Source organism: Oncorhynchus mykiss, chromosome 1 (assembly GCF_057628025.1).
Source record: "Oncorhynchus mykiss isolate SJ-2025 chromosome 1, ASM5762802v1, whole genome shotgun sequence".
Lineage (NCBI taxonomy): Eukaryota > Metazoa > Chordata > Actinopteri > Salmoniformes > Salmonidae > Oncorhynchus > Oncorhynchus mykiss.
Genome location: NC_143022.1, coordinates 45,707,752 through 45,720,956, shown reverse-complemented (window position 1 = coordinate 45,720,956; position 13,205 = coordinate 45,707,752). Strand labels below are relative to the sequence as shown.

Below are 13,205 nucleotides of genomic sequence, written 5' to 3'. Positions count from 1 at the left end.
AAATAATGAATGGGGCCATGTATCGTGAGATTTTGAGTGAAAACCTCCTTCCATCAGCAAGGGCATTGAAGATGAAACGTGGCTGGGTCTTTCAGCATGACAATGATCCCAAACACACCGCCCGGGCAACGAAGGAGTGGCTTCGTAAGAAGCATTTCAAGGTCCTGGAGTGGCCTAGCCAGTCTCCAGATCTCAACCCCATAGAAAATCTTTGGAAGGAGTTGAAAGTTCGTGTTGCCCAGCAACAGCCCCAAAACATCACTGCTCTAGAGGAGATCTGCATGGAGGAATGGGCCAAAATACCAGCAACAGTGTGTGAAAACCTTGTGAAGACTTACAGAAAACGTTTGACCTCTGTCATTGCCAACAAAGGGTATATAACAAAGTATTGAGAAACTTTTGTTATTGACCAAATACTTATTTTCCACCATAATTTGCAAATAAATTCATTAAATCCTACAATGTGATTTTCAGGATTTATTTTCTAATTTTGTCTGTCCTAGTTGAAGTGTACCTATGATGAAAATTACAGGCCACATCTTTTTAAGTGGGAAAACTTGCACAATTGGTGGCTGACTAAATACTTTTTTGCCCCACTGTATGACGACACCGGTAATAGATCAGTCATTGTATTACTTGAGGCACAGCCGAGTGAGCAACATTTCAATAATTTGCTTTCCATTTTACTGGGCTGATGGTGCCTGCATCTGATGGTCAGTCTCAGCAGAGGGAAAGAGCAGCACTGAAGGCCCATCTGGTTTCAAATGAGAACACTTTGCCTACCCGGCGTGCACCTACCTCCAACAGCATGAGACAAATAAAAACAGGAAGGCAAGACTGTGTTCTTTACAGTTTTGTCGATCGACTAGGAATGCCTTGGAAATCGACCAGTTGATCAAGATCGAGTGGTTGGTGACCGCTTGTAAAGATGAAGGGGTGGTTAGAGCAGGTTTTAAAAAAAGGATGTTTAAGGCTTGAGACAATTGAGGGTGAATGGGCAAGACAAAAGATTTAAGTGCCTTTGAACGGGGTATGGTACTAGGTGCCAGGCGCACTGGTTTGTGTCAAGAACTGCAACGCGGCTGGGTTTTTCCAGTTTCCCGTGTGTCTCAAGAATGGTCCACCACCCAAAGGACATCCAGCCAACTTGACAACTGTGGGAAGCTTGACACCTTGTAGAGTCCATGCCCCGACGAATTGAGGCTTTTCTGGGCAACTCAATATTAGGAAGGTGTTGTAATGTTTTGCACACTGTGTATAGTATCAGCTCTCTGTCTGACAAGTAGTATGGAGCTGCGGCTCAGAGTAGTTTCTTCATCCTATGTAATGTAATCCCAGAGATTTGTGATGTTATTTTTTTTTCCCCTGTTCAGAGAAGTTAGTCATTGACTGCTTACAGGGTAAGGACCAGAATCTTGTTTCTCATGGCCCGCGTACATTATGTGCCTTTTGGCCAACTCCAAGCAAGCGGTCGTGCCTTTTACAGAGGAGTGGCTTCCGTCTGGCCACTCTACCATAAAGGCCTGATTGGTGGAGTGCTACAGAGATGGTTCTGTCTGAAAGTTAATCTCATCTCCACAGAGGAACTCTGGAACGCTGTCAGAGTGACCATCAAGTTCTTGGTCACCTCCCTGACCTAGGTCCTCCTCCCCCGACTGCTCAGTTTGGCCAGGTGGCCAACTCTAGTAAGAGTCTTGGTGGTTCCAAACTTCTTCCTTTAAGAATGATTGAGTCCACTGTGTTCTTGGGGACCTTCAATGCTGCAGACATTTTGTGGTTACCTTCTCCAGATCTGTGCCTCGACACAATCCTGTCTCGGAGCTCTACGGACAATTCCTTCCACCTCATAGCTTGGTTTATGCCCTGACATGCACTGTCAACTGTGGGACTTTATATAGATAGGTGTGGTCCTTTCCAAATCATGTCCAATCAATTGAATTTACCACAGATGGACTCCAATCAAGTTGTAGAAACATCAAGGATGATAATGGAAACAGGATGCACCGGACCTCAATTTCAAGTCTCATAGCAAAGGGTCTGAATAATTATGTAAACAAGGTATCTGTTTTTTATTATGAATAAAAAAGCAAATGTCTATAAACCTGTTTTCGCTTTGTCATTATGGGGTATTGTGTGTAGATTGCTGAGGATAGTTTTTTTTTTTTTGGAGTCTCATAGCAAAGAGTCTAAATACTTATTTACATAAAGGTGTTTATTTTTATACATTTGCAAAAAAATCAAAAAATGTATTAGGTTACACTGTTAATGAAATATTAGAAAGACCCACTGAATTATTCAGAACATGAATAACCATGTGTGTCTTGGTAAAATACACTGGACTGTCTGCACTAGAGGTCGACCGATTAATCGGAATGGCCGATTAATTAGAGCCGATTTCAAGTTTTCATAACAATCGGAAATCGGTATTTTTGGGCGCCGATTTTATTTTTTTACACCTTTATTTAACTAGGCAAGTCAGTTAAGAACACATTCTTATTTTCAATGACAGGGGCACAACGACAGATTTTCACCTTGTCAGCTCGGGGGATCCAATCTTGCAACCTTAACTAGTCCAACGCAATAACGACCTGCCTCTCTCTCGTTGCACTCCACAAGGAGTTACGCAAATGCAGTAAGCCAAGGTAAATTGTTACCTAGCATTAAACTTATCTTTTAAAAAACAATCAATCACTAGTTAACTACATATGGTTGATGATATTACTAGATATTATCTAGCGTGTCCTGTCTAGCGTGTCCTCAGTCAGATATAATCTGACTGAGCATACAAGCATGAGTATCTGACTGAGCGGTGGTAGGCAGAAGCAGGCGCGTAAACATTCAAACAGCACTTTTGTGCGTTTTGCTAGCAGCTCTTCGTTGTGCGTCAAGCATTGCGCTTTTTATGACTTCGAACCTATCAACTCCCGAGATGAGGCTGGTGTGACCGAAGTGAAATGGCTGGCTAGGTAGCGCACGCTAATAGCGTTTCAAACTTCATTCGCTCTGAGCCTTGGGGTGGTTGTTCCCCTTGCTCTGCATGGGTAACGCTGCTTCGATGTGGTGGCTGTTGTCATGTGTTGCTGGTTCGAGCCCAGGGAGGAGCGAAGAGAGGGACGGAAGCTATACTGTTACACTGGCAATACTAAAGTGCCTATAAGAACAAAGGTATATGAAATACAAATGGTATAGAGAGAAATAGTCCTATAATAACTACAACCTAAAACTTCTTACCTGGGAATATTGAAGACTCATGTTAAAAGGAACCACCAGCGTTCATATGTTCTCATGTTCTGAGCAAGGAACTGAAACGTTAGCACATATTGCACTTTTACGTTCTTCTCCAACACTTTGTTTTTGCATTATTTAAACCAAATTGAACATGTTTCATTATCTACTTGAGGCTAAATTGATTTTATTGATGTATTATATAAAGTTAAAATAAGCGTTAATTCAGTACTGTTGTAATTATAATTACAAATACCTTTATTTATTATTTTTAAATATATATTTATTATTTTAAAATCAGCCGATTAAGGTGGGTTCTCTTTCTCTTTACAAAATACTTATGATGTGGCTGTTTGAGAACTTTAGGTTCTCTGATTGATGTATTTCACAAAGATCAAAGACCTAATTAAGCAGAGTTTAATATCAAATAGTGAGTGATATCACTAAAGCGCTTATTTACCCACTGTGTGCAGTTGGTGGATAACCCAAAATATAGTGAGAAATGTTTTGATGTTCCAATTGCAGTATCAAATCGCAATTCATTTGGAATCTTGAGTCGCAATACATATTGTAACGGAATCTAAGTATCGTGATAATACCGTATCGTTAGGTCCCTGGGAATTCCCAGCCCTAATGGCGGCGGGAGTTTGTTTAAAAGTAGGAATTAGAGTGCAGTGGTTGTGAAATGCGTTCAATGGCTTCAGAACAATAAACATGCAAAATGGTAAAAGAAAGGACCTAGAAAACTACATTCCTTGTTAATTTCAGTTTGTTGAGAACTGCCTGGTCAGGTCCTGTGGCTCTTCTCCACAGTAGGTTGGCTCCATAAGGAACGGAAAGAGCAGAAGGCCCCTGATCTTTTACAGACCAGGACCTATTTCAGTGTATTGTCTGTGCAGATATCAGCAGTTGAAGCAGACAGATTTCAGTCTCGTCCGCCTTCAGCCGGGCTCTTAATCGATTCACCCTCTAAGCAAATTAGTACCTCGCTCTCATCCCTCTGCCTGTCTCAAGTTTAATAAACAGCCCCAGAAAGAGGCCAATTTCCCTGCTGCTCTCCAGATAACGTCAGACAGCTGATGAAGATGTATGGAATCAGACACGCTGAACCAAATACCAGCACAGTGACAAATACATCTCCAATAGGGCTAGGAATTGCCAGGAAACTCACAATAAGATATTATCATGATACTTAGGTGACGATATGTATTGCGATTCTCACAATTCAATGCATCTCAATTCGATACTGTGATCATTGCGACTTGATGTTAAACATATTGCACACCATACAAACTCAGCAAAAACAAAAAGAAACGTCCCTTCAGGACGGGGTGTCTTTCAGAGATAATTCATAAGAATCCAAATAACTTCAGATCTTCATTGTAAAGGGTTTCAACACCGTTTCCCATGCTTGTTCAATGAACCATAAACAATTAAATGAACATGCACCTGTGGAACGGTCGTTAAGACACTAACAGCTTAAAGATGGTAGGCAATTAAGGTCACAGTTATGAAGACTTAAGCCACCAAAGAGGCCTTTCTACTAACTCTGGAAAAACACAAAAAGAAAGATGCCCAGGGTCCCTACTCATCTGCCTTAGGCATGCTGCAAGGAGGCATGAGGACTGCAGATGTGGCCAGGGCAATAAATTGCAATGTTTGTACTGTGAGACGCCTAAGACGGCGCTACAGGGAGACAGGGCGGACAGCTGATCATCCTTGCAGTGGCAGACCACGTGTAACACCTGCACAGGATTGATACATCCAAACATCACACCTGCGGGACAGGTACTGGATGGCAACAACTACTCAAGTTACACCAGGAACGTACACCAGGAACGTAAAATCCCTCCATCAGTGCTCAGACTCTCAGCCTATTGCGGACAGAGGTTGGACTGAGGGCTTGTAGTCCTGTTGTAAGGTAGGTCCTCACCAGACATCACCGGCAACAAGGTCGCCGATGGGCACAAACCCACCGTCGCTGGACCAGATAGGACTGGGGGAAAAATGCTCTTCACTGACGAGTTGCGGTTTTGTCTCACCAGGGGTGATGTTCGGATTTGCTTTTATCGTAGAAGGAATGAGTGTTACACCGAGGCCTGTACTCTGGAGCGGGATTGATTTGGAGTTGGAGGGTCCATCATGGTCTGGGGCGGTGTGCCACAGCATCATCGGACTGAGCTTGTGATCATTGCAGGCAATCTCAACGCTATGCCTTACATGGAAGACATCTTCCTCCCTCATGTAGTACCCTTCCTGCAGGCTCATCCTGACATGACCCTCCAGCATGACAATGCCACCAGCCATACTGCTTGTTCTGTGCGTGATTTCCTGGAAGACAGCAATGTCAGTGTTCTGCCATGGCCAGCGAAGAGCCCGGATCTCAAGCCCATTGAGCACGTCTGGGACCTGTTGGATCGGAGGGTGAGGGCTAGGACCATTCCCCCCCAGAAATGTCCAGGAACTTGCAGGTGCCTTGGTGGAAGAGTGGAGTAACATCCCACAGCAAGAACTGGCAAATCTGGTTCAGTCCTTGAGGAGGAAATGCACTGCAGTACTTAATGCAGCTGGTGGCCACACCAGATATTGACTGTTACTTTTGATTTTGACCCCCCCTTTGTTCAGGGACACATTATTCCATTTGTTAGTCACACGTCTGTGGAACTTGTTCAGTTTATGTCTCAGTTGTTGAATCTTATGTTCACACAAATATTTACACATGTTAAGTTTGCTGAAAATAAAAGCAGTTGACAGTGAGAGGACGTTTCTTTTTTTTGTTGAGTTTGTGTCTGCTGTAGAGGGACAAGAGAGCCATGTGAACAAGTTATCAGTTATAAAAACAAAAGCGCTAAAAACAAAATTGGCTCCCTATTTAAAAAGATTGAGAACAAGCTAGGAATGAAAAATAATGCAGTTTTGGTCCAGGGACAGCAAACTAGCACAAAAATAGTGTGATATTTTCAGAACGACATAGTGTCAAACATAATATCCCGATATGTAACTTTCTCCAGTAGAAGGATAGGCTCTGGCTGGCAGTACTGGAAGGCACATCCTGGAGGATCCAGGGGAGGCTTGGAGTCTGAGATTTCAGGGCTCATTTCACAGCCACACTGCCAGGAAATCAAGCGTGCCTCCACGGAGACAAAGGAGCAGGGGGACGGCCAGGTTGGCCGAGGCCTCTTCCTGCAGAGTCCCTCTCCCTTTGGCCAGGGGAGACTGGGAGCGACAGTGAAGTGTAACAGGGGAACAAAGTGCAAGGGGCCGTTTTGTGACCCTGCCAAGAAAAATCTCCATCATCACCCACCGGAACCGCAGCCCAGAAAAGAAGAGCCGCTCGACAACACCACCTTCCCACTGGATTTGTTAATGTCCAGTTGGTAGCGATTTCACAAGGTACAAAAGTTCTGCTCTGTAACATTCCTAAAAGGGCTCCTGGTAAAAATCCACAGTGCATTCTTCCCACTGAGCCATTCCCCCCATCCTGAGCTTTATGACCAAGAGACAAGCTATTTGACCCATGTAGAGCTAAGGCCCCTCCCTATCTTGTGGGAAAAGGCATTACATACATTCTTTAAGTCAATCCTTACATGTTTGCCTCTCTAGCATGTTGATAATTTCCTCTGCAGAGATGACAGGTAACAAAATAGGCCTAAAACTGTTCTTTATATACTCCCTCCACACAAGAAGCCCATTACTCATAAGGGCTAGTTCAAAAATATGCATTTTTAAAACAAACCATCAAGAGATCGACGTGCAAATAGTTTTCCTCCACAGATAATGTGTTGCACTTATGTATTTTGGCAGAAAATAGCTTAATTCTCATCAAATGACAACTGAAATACAATGCTATTTGGCTAGCAGCCACACAAGTAAATGAGCATGACCATCATATTGTTTATCAAAGACAGAATGTAGCCAGCTACATTTCCCAATGTTTTGCTTGAAGTAAATCTTGCATTTTACCTATTAAAAGTAGGCTACACTGAGAAAAAAAGTATTGAAGAAAAGTAGCTACACAGTCAGAGCACTGTCTGCCGATTGAATGCCCATTTGTGAATTCTCATCCGAATACAGAACTGCAACTGATGCTCAAAATGAGTGATGCCAAGCACAAATTACAATACGAAGCATTTTAGAGACTTGCGTTTACCGCTGCTTTCCTCCCAACTGCCAATTCTGACAGAAGAGGACACAACCAGAAGAGTAACAAGAGCCAATGAATGTGTCAGGGACAGTTGGTTGAAGTGCTCAGTGGCCACAATGTTGACCAACCTGTGCATCCAGTGTTAGAGAATGTGGAAGACCAGCCTCCCTGAGACATGCGTTGCTGTGTCCAAAATGCTGGACAGGCAGACTTATGAAATGATGACCTAGGTTTGACTCAAATCACCCAGCACTCGATACCAAAGGAAGGACGGACCATTCTGTCAGGGGAATGACAGCCCCTTCCTGCCACCCTCCACATCAACTCTTTAAAACGGAAAGACGCAAAACTCATCATACAGGCTGTATTTATACTTGCTTGAACGGCAATAGCTCAGATACACGAAGACATGAAACAATCCCGAGGATCAATAGAACATCGCTCAGAGATGCACAAAAACGATAATATTCAAAATAGAGTCATCTTTCCTTTAACTAACCCAACCTCAATGCTCACAGATGGTGGCACTTAGCTCTGTGCAGCACTAAGACTCAGACAGTACGAACACAGGAAATGAGTATCTTCTAAGATCTGTGGTGGTGGAGTTCAAAGAAACAGCCTGGTTGCATCTTCTATGTAAAGAATGTTATTCACGTTCTAGGATTTGGTAAGAAAAAGCATTTTAGTTACTGGCCGTAATTAATCAAACCCAAAAATAGGTGTTTCAACCGGAAACCTTTAAGACAAGGAACATTTTGGTTGGACAACTCTTCAAGACAGAGACAATTGTGGACTGGACTCGTCAAGACTACCATGTTACTGTAGGCCTGCTTGCCTCCACGGTATCTCATGGTATGCAGCGTCAGGAAAAATAGAGTGTCCCCCCTGCCTTAACACAGAGCCCCAGGAGAAATCCAGGAGAAATCCCTCAGAGGAACCCCTCTCTCCACACGACCAGTGAGGGGGCTCTCTCAAACCTACTCTGAACCGTGGAGTCCATCCAAACAGGTCGAAACATAGTTTGAACATCCTAGCTGTATGGCCACATATCCTCAAGGCTTCGCAGATATATTGAGCATTATAAACTACAACTCACATCCCAGATGTAGGCCTAAAGGCTAAAATGCCTTCAATTAAAATATTGTAATTAGATTTAGTCTGGGCAACAGTTGATTTAGGCTACATATGTATACATGCTGGTGAATACAGGAAGAGCTTGAAGTGATCTCCCTAAGTGCTTGGGCTCTCCGTTCAGTCAAGTGAGACACAGGTTTAGTCTCATCTCAGTTGATCATTTACTCCGGTTTGGTCATATGATCACCCCATAGACAAGGAGACATCAAAGACACTAGATCCTCTTAAACCTGGATTTGTGTGCTATTTACTGGAGCAAGCCACCTGCTTTTATCAGCACTGCCATTTAAGAGCAGACATTAGGGCTAAAAACAGAACAAACCAAATGAGGAACAGAGCCATTCACTAAGCTCTGTTCCATTATAGACAAGCTAATGTAGCACATTAGATCACCCAGGACCACAATTCACCGATTGGGCATAGTTTGTCTCAAACAGTGAGGAGAACCGGCAATCTTTAAGCCCAGTTCCATTTGGGCCAGTGTATAAATAGCCTACCTGTGTAAGGCTTTCAGACAAACATTGCTTTTATTAATAAATGCTTAAACAAAAAAAGTTAAATTAAGTTGCAATTATAATGTCCAAATGACTGATATCAGAGCCGCTAAAACACGTCATGTTATGCAATTAATATATCAGATTGGTTGAGAGTGATATCGCGTTGGCTATAGCTATATACATTGTATTTGGAAAGTATTCAGACCCCTTGAATTTTTGCACATTTTGTTACATTACAGCCATTTCCAAAAATGGGTTAAATAAAACATTTCAAAGTAATACACACACAATAGCCCAGAATGACAAAGCAAAAACAGGTTTCACTTTGTCATTAGATATAGGACAGACACTTCAGAACAAATGTTTTGATACGTCAGGGAGTCTCAGGGCACGTTTGTATATTCACTATTGAGTGCCAGAGTGCCGTAAATTCAGAGTGTTGTCAGATTGTCCTTACATAAATTCAGAGCGTTTCCCTTTCAGAGCGCATACTGGACGCTCTGGCTGAGGAGTAGGGTTGTTTCCGAGCGTTCTGACCTCGGCATGAGTGCTTGACTGCCGTTCTAACTGGCTAACGTAGGCTAGCTAGCTAGTTACTTCCACACACAAATGACGGAACACCTCACTGACCATTTTACTGACCCTAGTAGAGCTGGTTGAGTTGTTATCCAGAGCATTGTTGACTAACACCACGCCATTGTGCGCAAATTGATTTTGTCTCCCCACACCAAACACAATCACAACACGCAGGTTGATATATCAAAACAAACGCCGAACCAATTATGTTCATTTTGGGACAGGTCGAAAAAGCATTAAATGCCTCCCGGGTGGCGCAGTGGTCTAAGGCACTGCATCGCAGTGCTAGCTGTGCCACCAGAGATTCTGGGTTCGAGCCCAGGGTTCTGTCGCAGCCGGCACGGCACATTGGTGCGGCTGGCTTCCGGGTTGGATGTGCATTGTGTTAAGAAACAGTGCGGCTTGGTTGGCTTGTGTTTCAGAGGACGCATGGCTCTCGACCTTTGCCTCTCCCGAGTCCGTACGGGAGTTGCAGCGACGAGACAAGACTAACTACTACCAATTGGATACCACGAAATTGGGGAGAAAATAAAACATTTATGGCAATTTAGCTAGCTAATTTGTCCTATTTAGCTAGCTTGCTGTTGCCGGCTAATTTGTCCTGGGATACAAACGTTGAGTTGTTATTTTACCTGAAATGCACAAGGTCCTCTACTCCAACAATTATGCCACACAAAACAGTCACCCGAATCTTTTCTAGCAATCTCTCCTCCTTCCAGGCCCCTTCTACGGCGATTGGCATCAAACTTTCATAATAAGGTGTTTTACCACAACTGGCCGACCTTAGTTAATCTTTCAATCACCCACTTGGGGATAACTAATAATGAGATGGCACATGGGTATCTACTTCTATAAACCAATGAGTAGATGGGTGAGGCAGGACTTGCATCGCGTTCAGCTTCACGAATAGAACAGACTTTTATTTTTGTGCCTGGCAACGCTGACACTTGTTGGCGCACGCAAGTAGTGTGGGTGCAATGATTGAATAACATGGATGTGTACATTTATTTTGCAACACGAGCGGATTGGTCAGCATGTAACTGTGCTGCAGGCACCAATTTTTTTACTGACTTTTACTAACACCGGCCATATTCAACAGGTGTCGAGCATTCGTTAACTCATAAGTTAGTCAGCACATTGTCACTACTCTGAAATCGGAGTAGATAGCCAGAGCAAATTTACAAACACACCCTAAATATGTAGTTGCATTACAATATCACAGAAAGTTTGATTCTTTATAGACAGCTAAACAAGAGATATTCACATAATAAGGAATTTCCCTAAACCACAATTTCCCATTGTAAAAGAGCTTTTAGTTATACAGAATTAACAAAACATGCTGAAAAGCTGCAGTGTTGTTCAATGTACATGTAAGCAGGTCAAATACCCCGACCTATGGTTTGCGATGCTCCCACGCAGGGACATAAAGCCTGTGAGAAGAGCCCTGTCTTCAGGCTACTCGACATGGAAGAGAGGGAAATGTGGGGACCCGGTGTCCAAGTAGGCTACATGTAGCTTATGTGTGTGGGAAAACATCACAGGTGAGACATTTAACTTATTATAAAACAGACTATACTAAACTCCACTCACTATTTGTATCTGTATAGTCAGTTTGTTTGTTTTGTTGGTCTTGGCTAGCTAGCAATCACTCACATGACTGCTAGCACCTTTGTGAAAAGGGGCATAAGAGAAGCCCTACAATATTAAGTTTTTCTAAGTACTGAGAATGCTCGGGAGCAGGGAATGTTGAAAAGTAATCTTTAGATTTAAATGTAGTTTCTGCTGTAAACCAATGGGGTAACCCCAGGATGTTTTCCCCACAGGCAAGGGCTGCATTCTAATACCGACTGGGTCTATACTGACAGCAAAGTGGTTTTAAGGGAGCATTAACACACAAAAGACTGTGCGTTACCAGGGAATTATTGCACACCGCAGCGGTGTGAGAAGGCACATTTATTAATATGCATAACAAAGTTAAGCACATTCTGAGAATAACTATACCCTTCCACATGTTAAGCAAATGCACCAGATAGTGTTATCAACTAAATTACTGTTTCAAAGACAGCACAATACAATCTGTACTCTCTACAATGTCTTCCAGCAATTAAAAGTGACAAAAACAGATTAGAATATGCACACTCCCCCTTTACATAATCCCAGAAGTATTTCTTAAATGGAGGTAAACAGATTCTCACCACTAAGTGGCAAGTAGATTGAATTGGCTATATCAATTAAATGAAGGGCTTTGACATTAATTCAGAAATATAGGTTATACTCTTAACTTTATTGCCCAGAGCACAATAGACGTGTGACCTTGGACAACAAAGAGTGTGCCTGACTAAGACATCAAATGTATTAATTAAAAAGTGTCACAAATCGGTGGCTCGGTTTATGGTGCGCATTCGCACTGCTATCAAAACCTCACCATCATAGATGTAGTTATTGATATGCGTCAATGACTTACACGATCCATCAAATAAGATGTTCCTCGAAATCAGCTACATTGGATGCAGGCAAGGCAGCACAAATGATCTGTGCCTAGTGATGCGGTTAAAGATAGATAGTCTATCGCTCGCAGTGGCTGCAAGACGCGCAAGACCCAATTGTGCAAAACGGAGTTCTACAGAATCGGGGCGTTTGTATCATAATATCACTCGCCGATTGCTGCAATATTGTGCTTTATATTCACATGCATTCATATATATCCCGTTAACAGTTTTAACAGATAATATCAACTTTCCTACAAACTAGAGGTGATGCTTCCCTCCCTATCCCTCATCCAATAACAAAGCGATGCATGCGTGTGATTTTCACTCCCGAGAGGGGTGGGGGTGGATGGGTAATGGGGGCTGTTGACCTTACAAATTTACTTCAAGTCCCATCATTTTTCGATGGATCAAACAATCCCCATTATTGCATACTAAATCAGCCAAGCAGTGATCATTATGGAGCAGCAAACGACACCACTGTAGGAATTGCTAGAAACCGATAAAGTTTAATTATGTAACAGAAGTGTAATACGTTAAATTATTCCCACATAGTAAAGTAACGCGCGAAATGACCGACTAATGAACGCCGACGCTCGACATGCATTTCTGTTTGCTTCATAGAAAACAAGAATTTTGAACGACGGCTTCATCATTCTAACGTTAAAACATGAGATAATAAAAACAATGGCAGAATGTCAAATGCTACCCAAGCCAGATGGCTTGCTAGACAATAAACTCGAAACTCTCGTCATGAACTTGACTATTTGATAAAAACATGGCAACAGTGGATCAAAAGCGAGTAAGATACAACCTGCAAGTAACAGTACCCTGTATTCACGGGCATGTGATTTATTGCGTTGAGAGTATTCGCTAAAGATAATAGTTATGGCTCTCGTCTTAATAAATTACACGTTACAAATAGCTATAACTTCGAGCTATTTCCCGGTGATATAATATACATGCGTTTTAATCTATAACTTGGTTAACGTTTGGACATAGACGTGCGATTTACTATGGATGGCCATAAACACGAGCGAAACGTTCGATTTCACCAAATGAAAACAAATGGATCCCACCACATGGTTTTGTTTCGGCTGGCAAGAACTAAAACGTTAGCTATTTAATGTTGTTATCAAAATA

The 13,205-nt window shown here is 42.5% G+C and overlaps 1 protein-coding gene across 2 annotated transcripts in view; it reads right to left on the bottom strand.

The window, feature by feature from the left end:
• The window catches only part of LOC110523417 (uncharacterized), a 66,392-nt gene that overhangs the window by 52,495 nt on the left and 692 nt on the right, over positions 1 to 13,205 (bottom strand). The gene's annotated exons all lie outside the window — the stretch shown is intronic.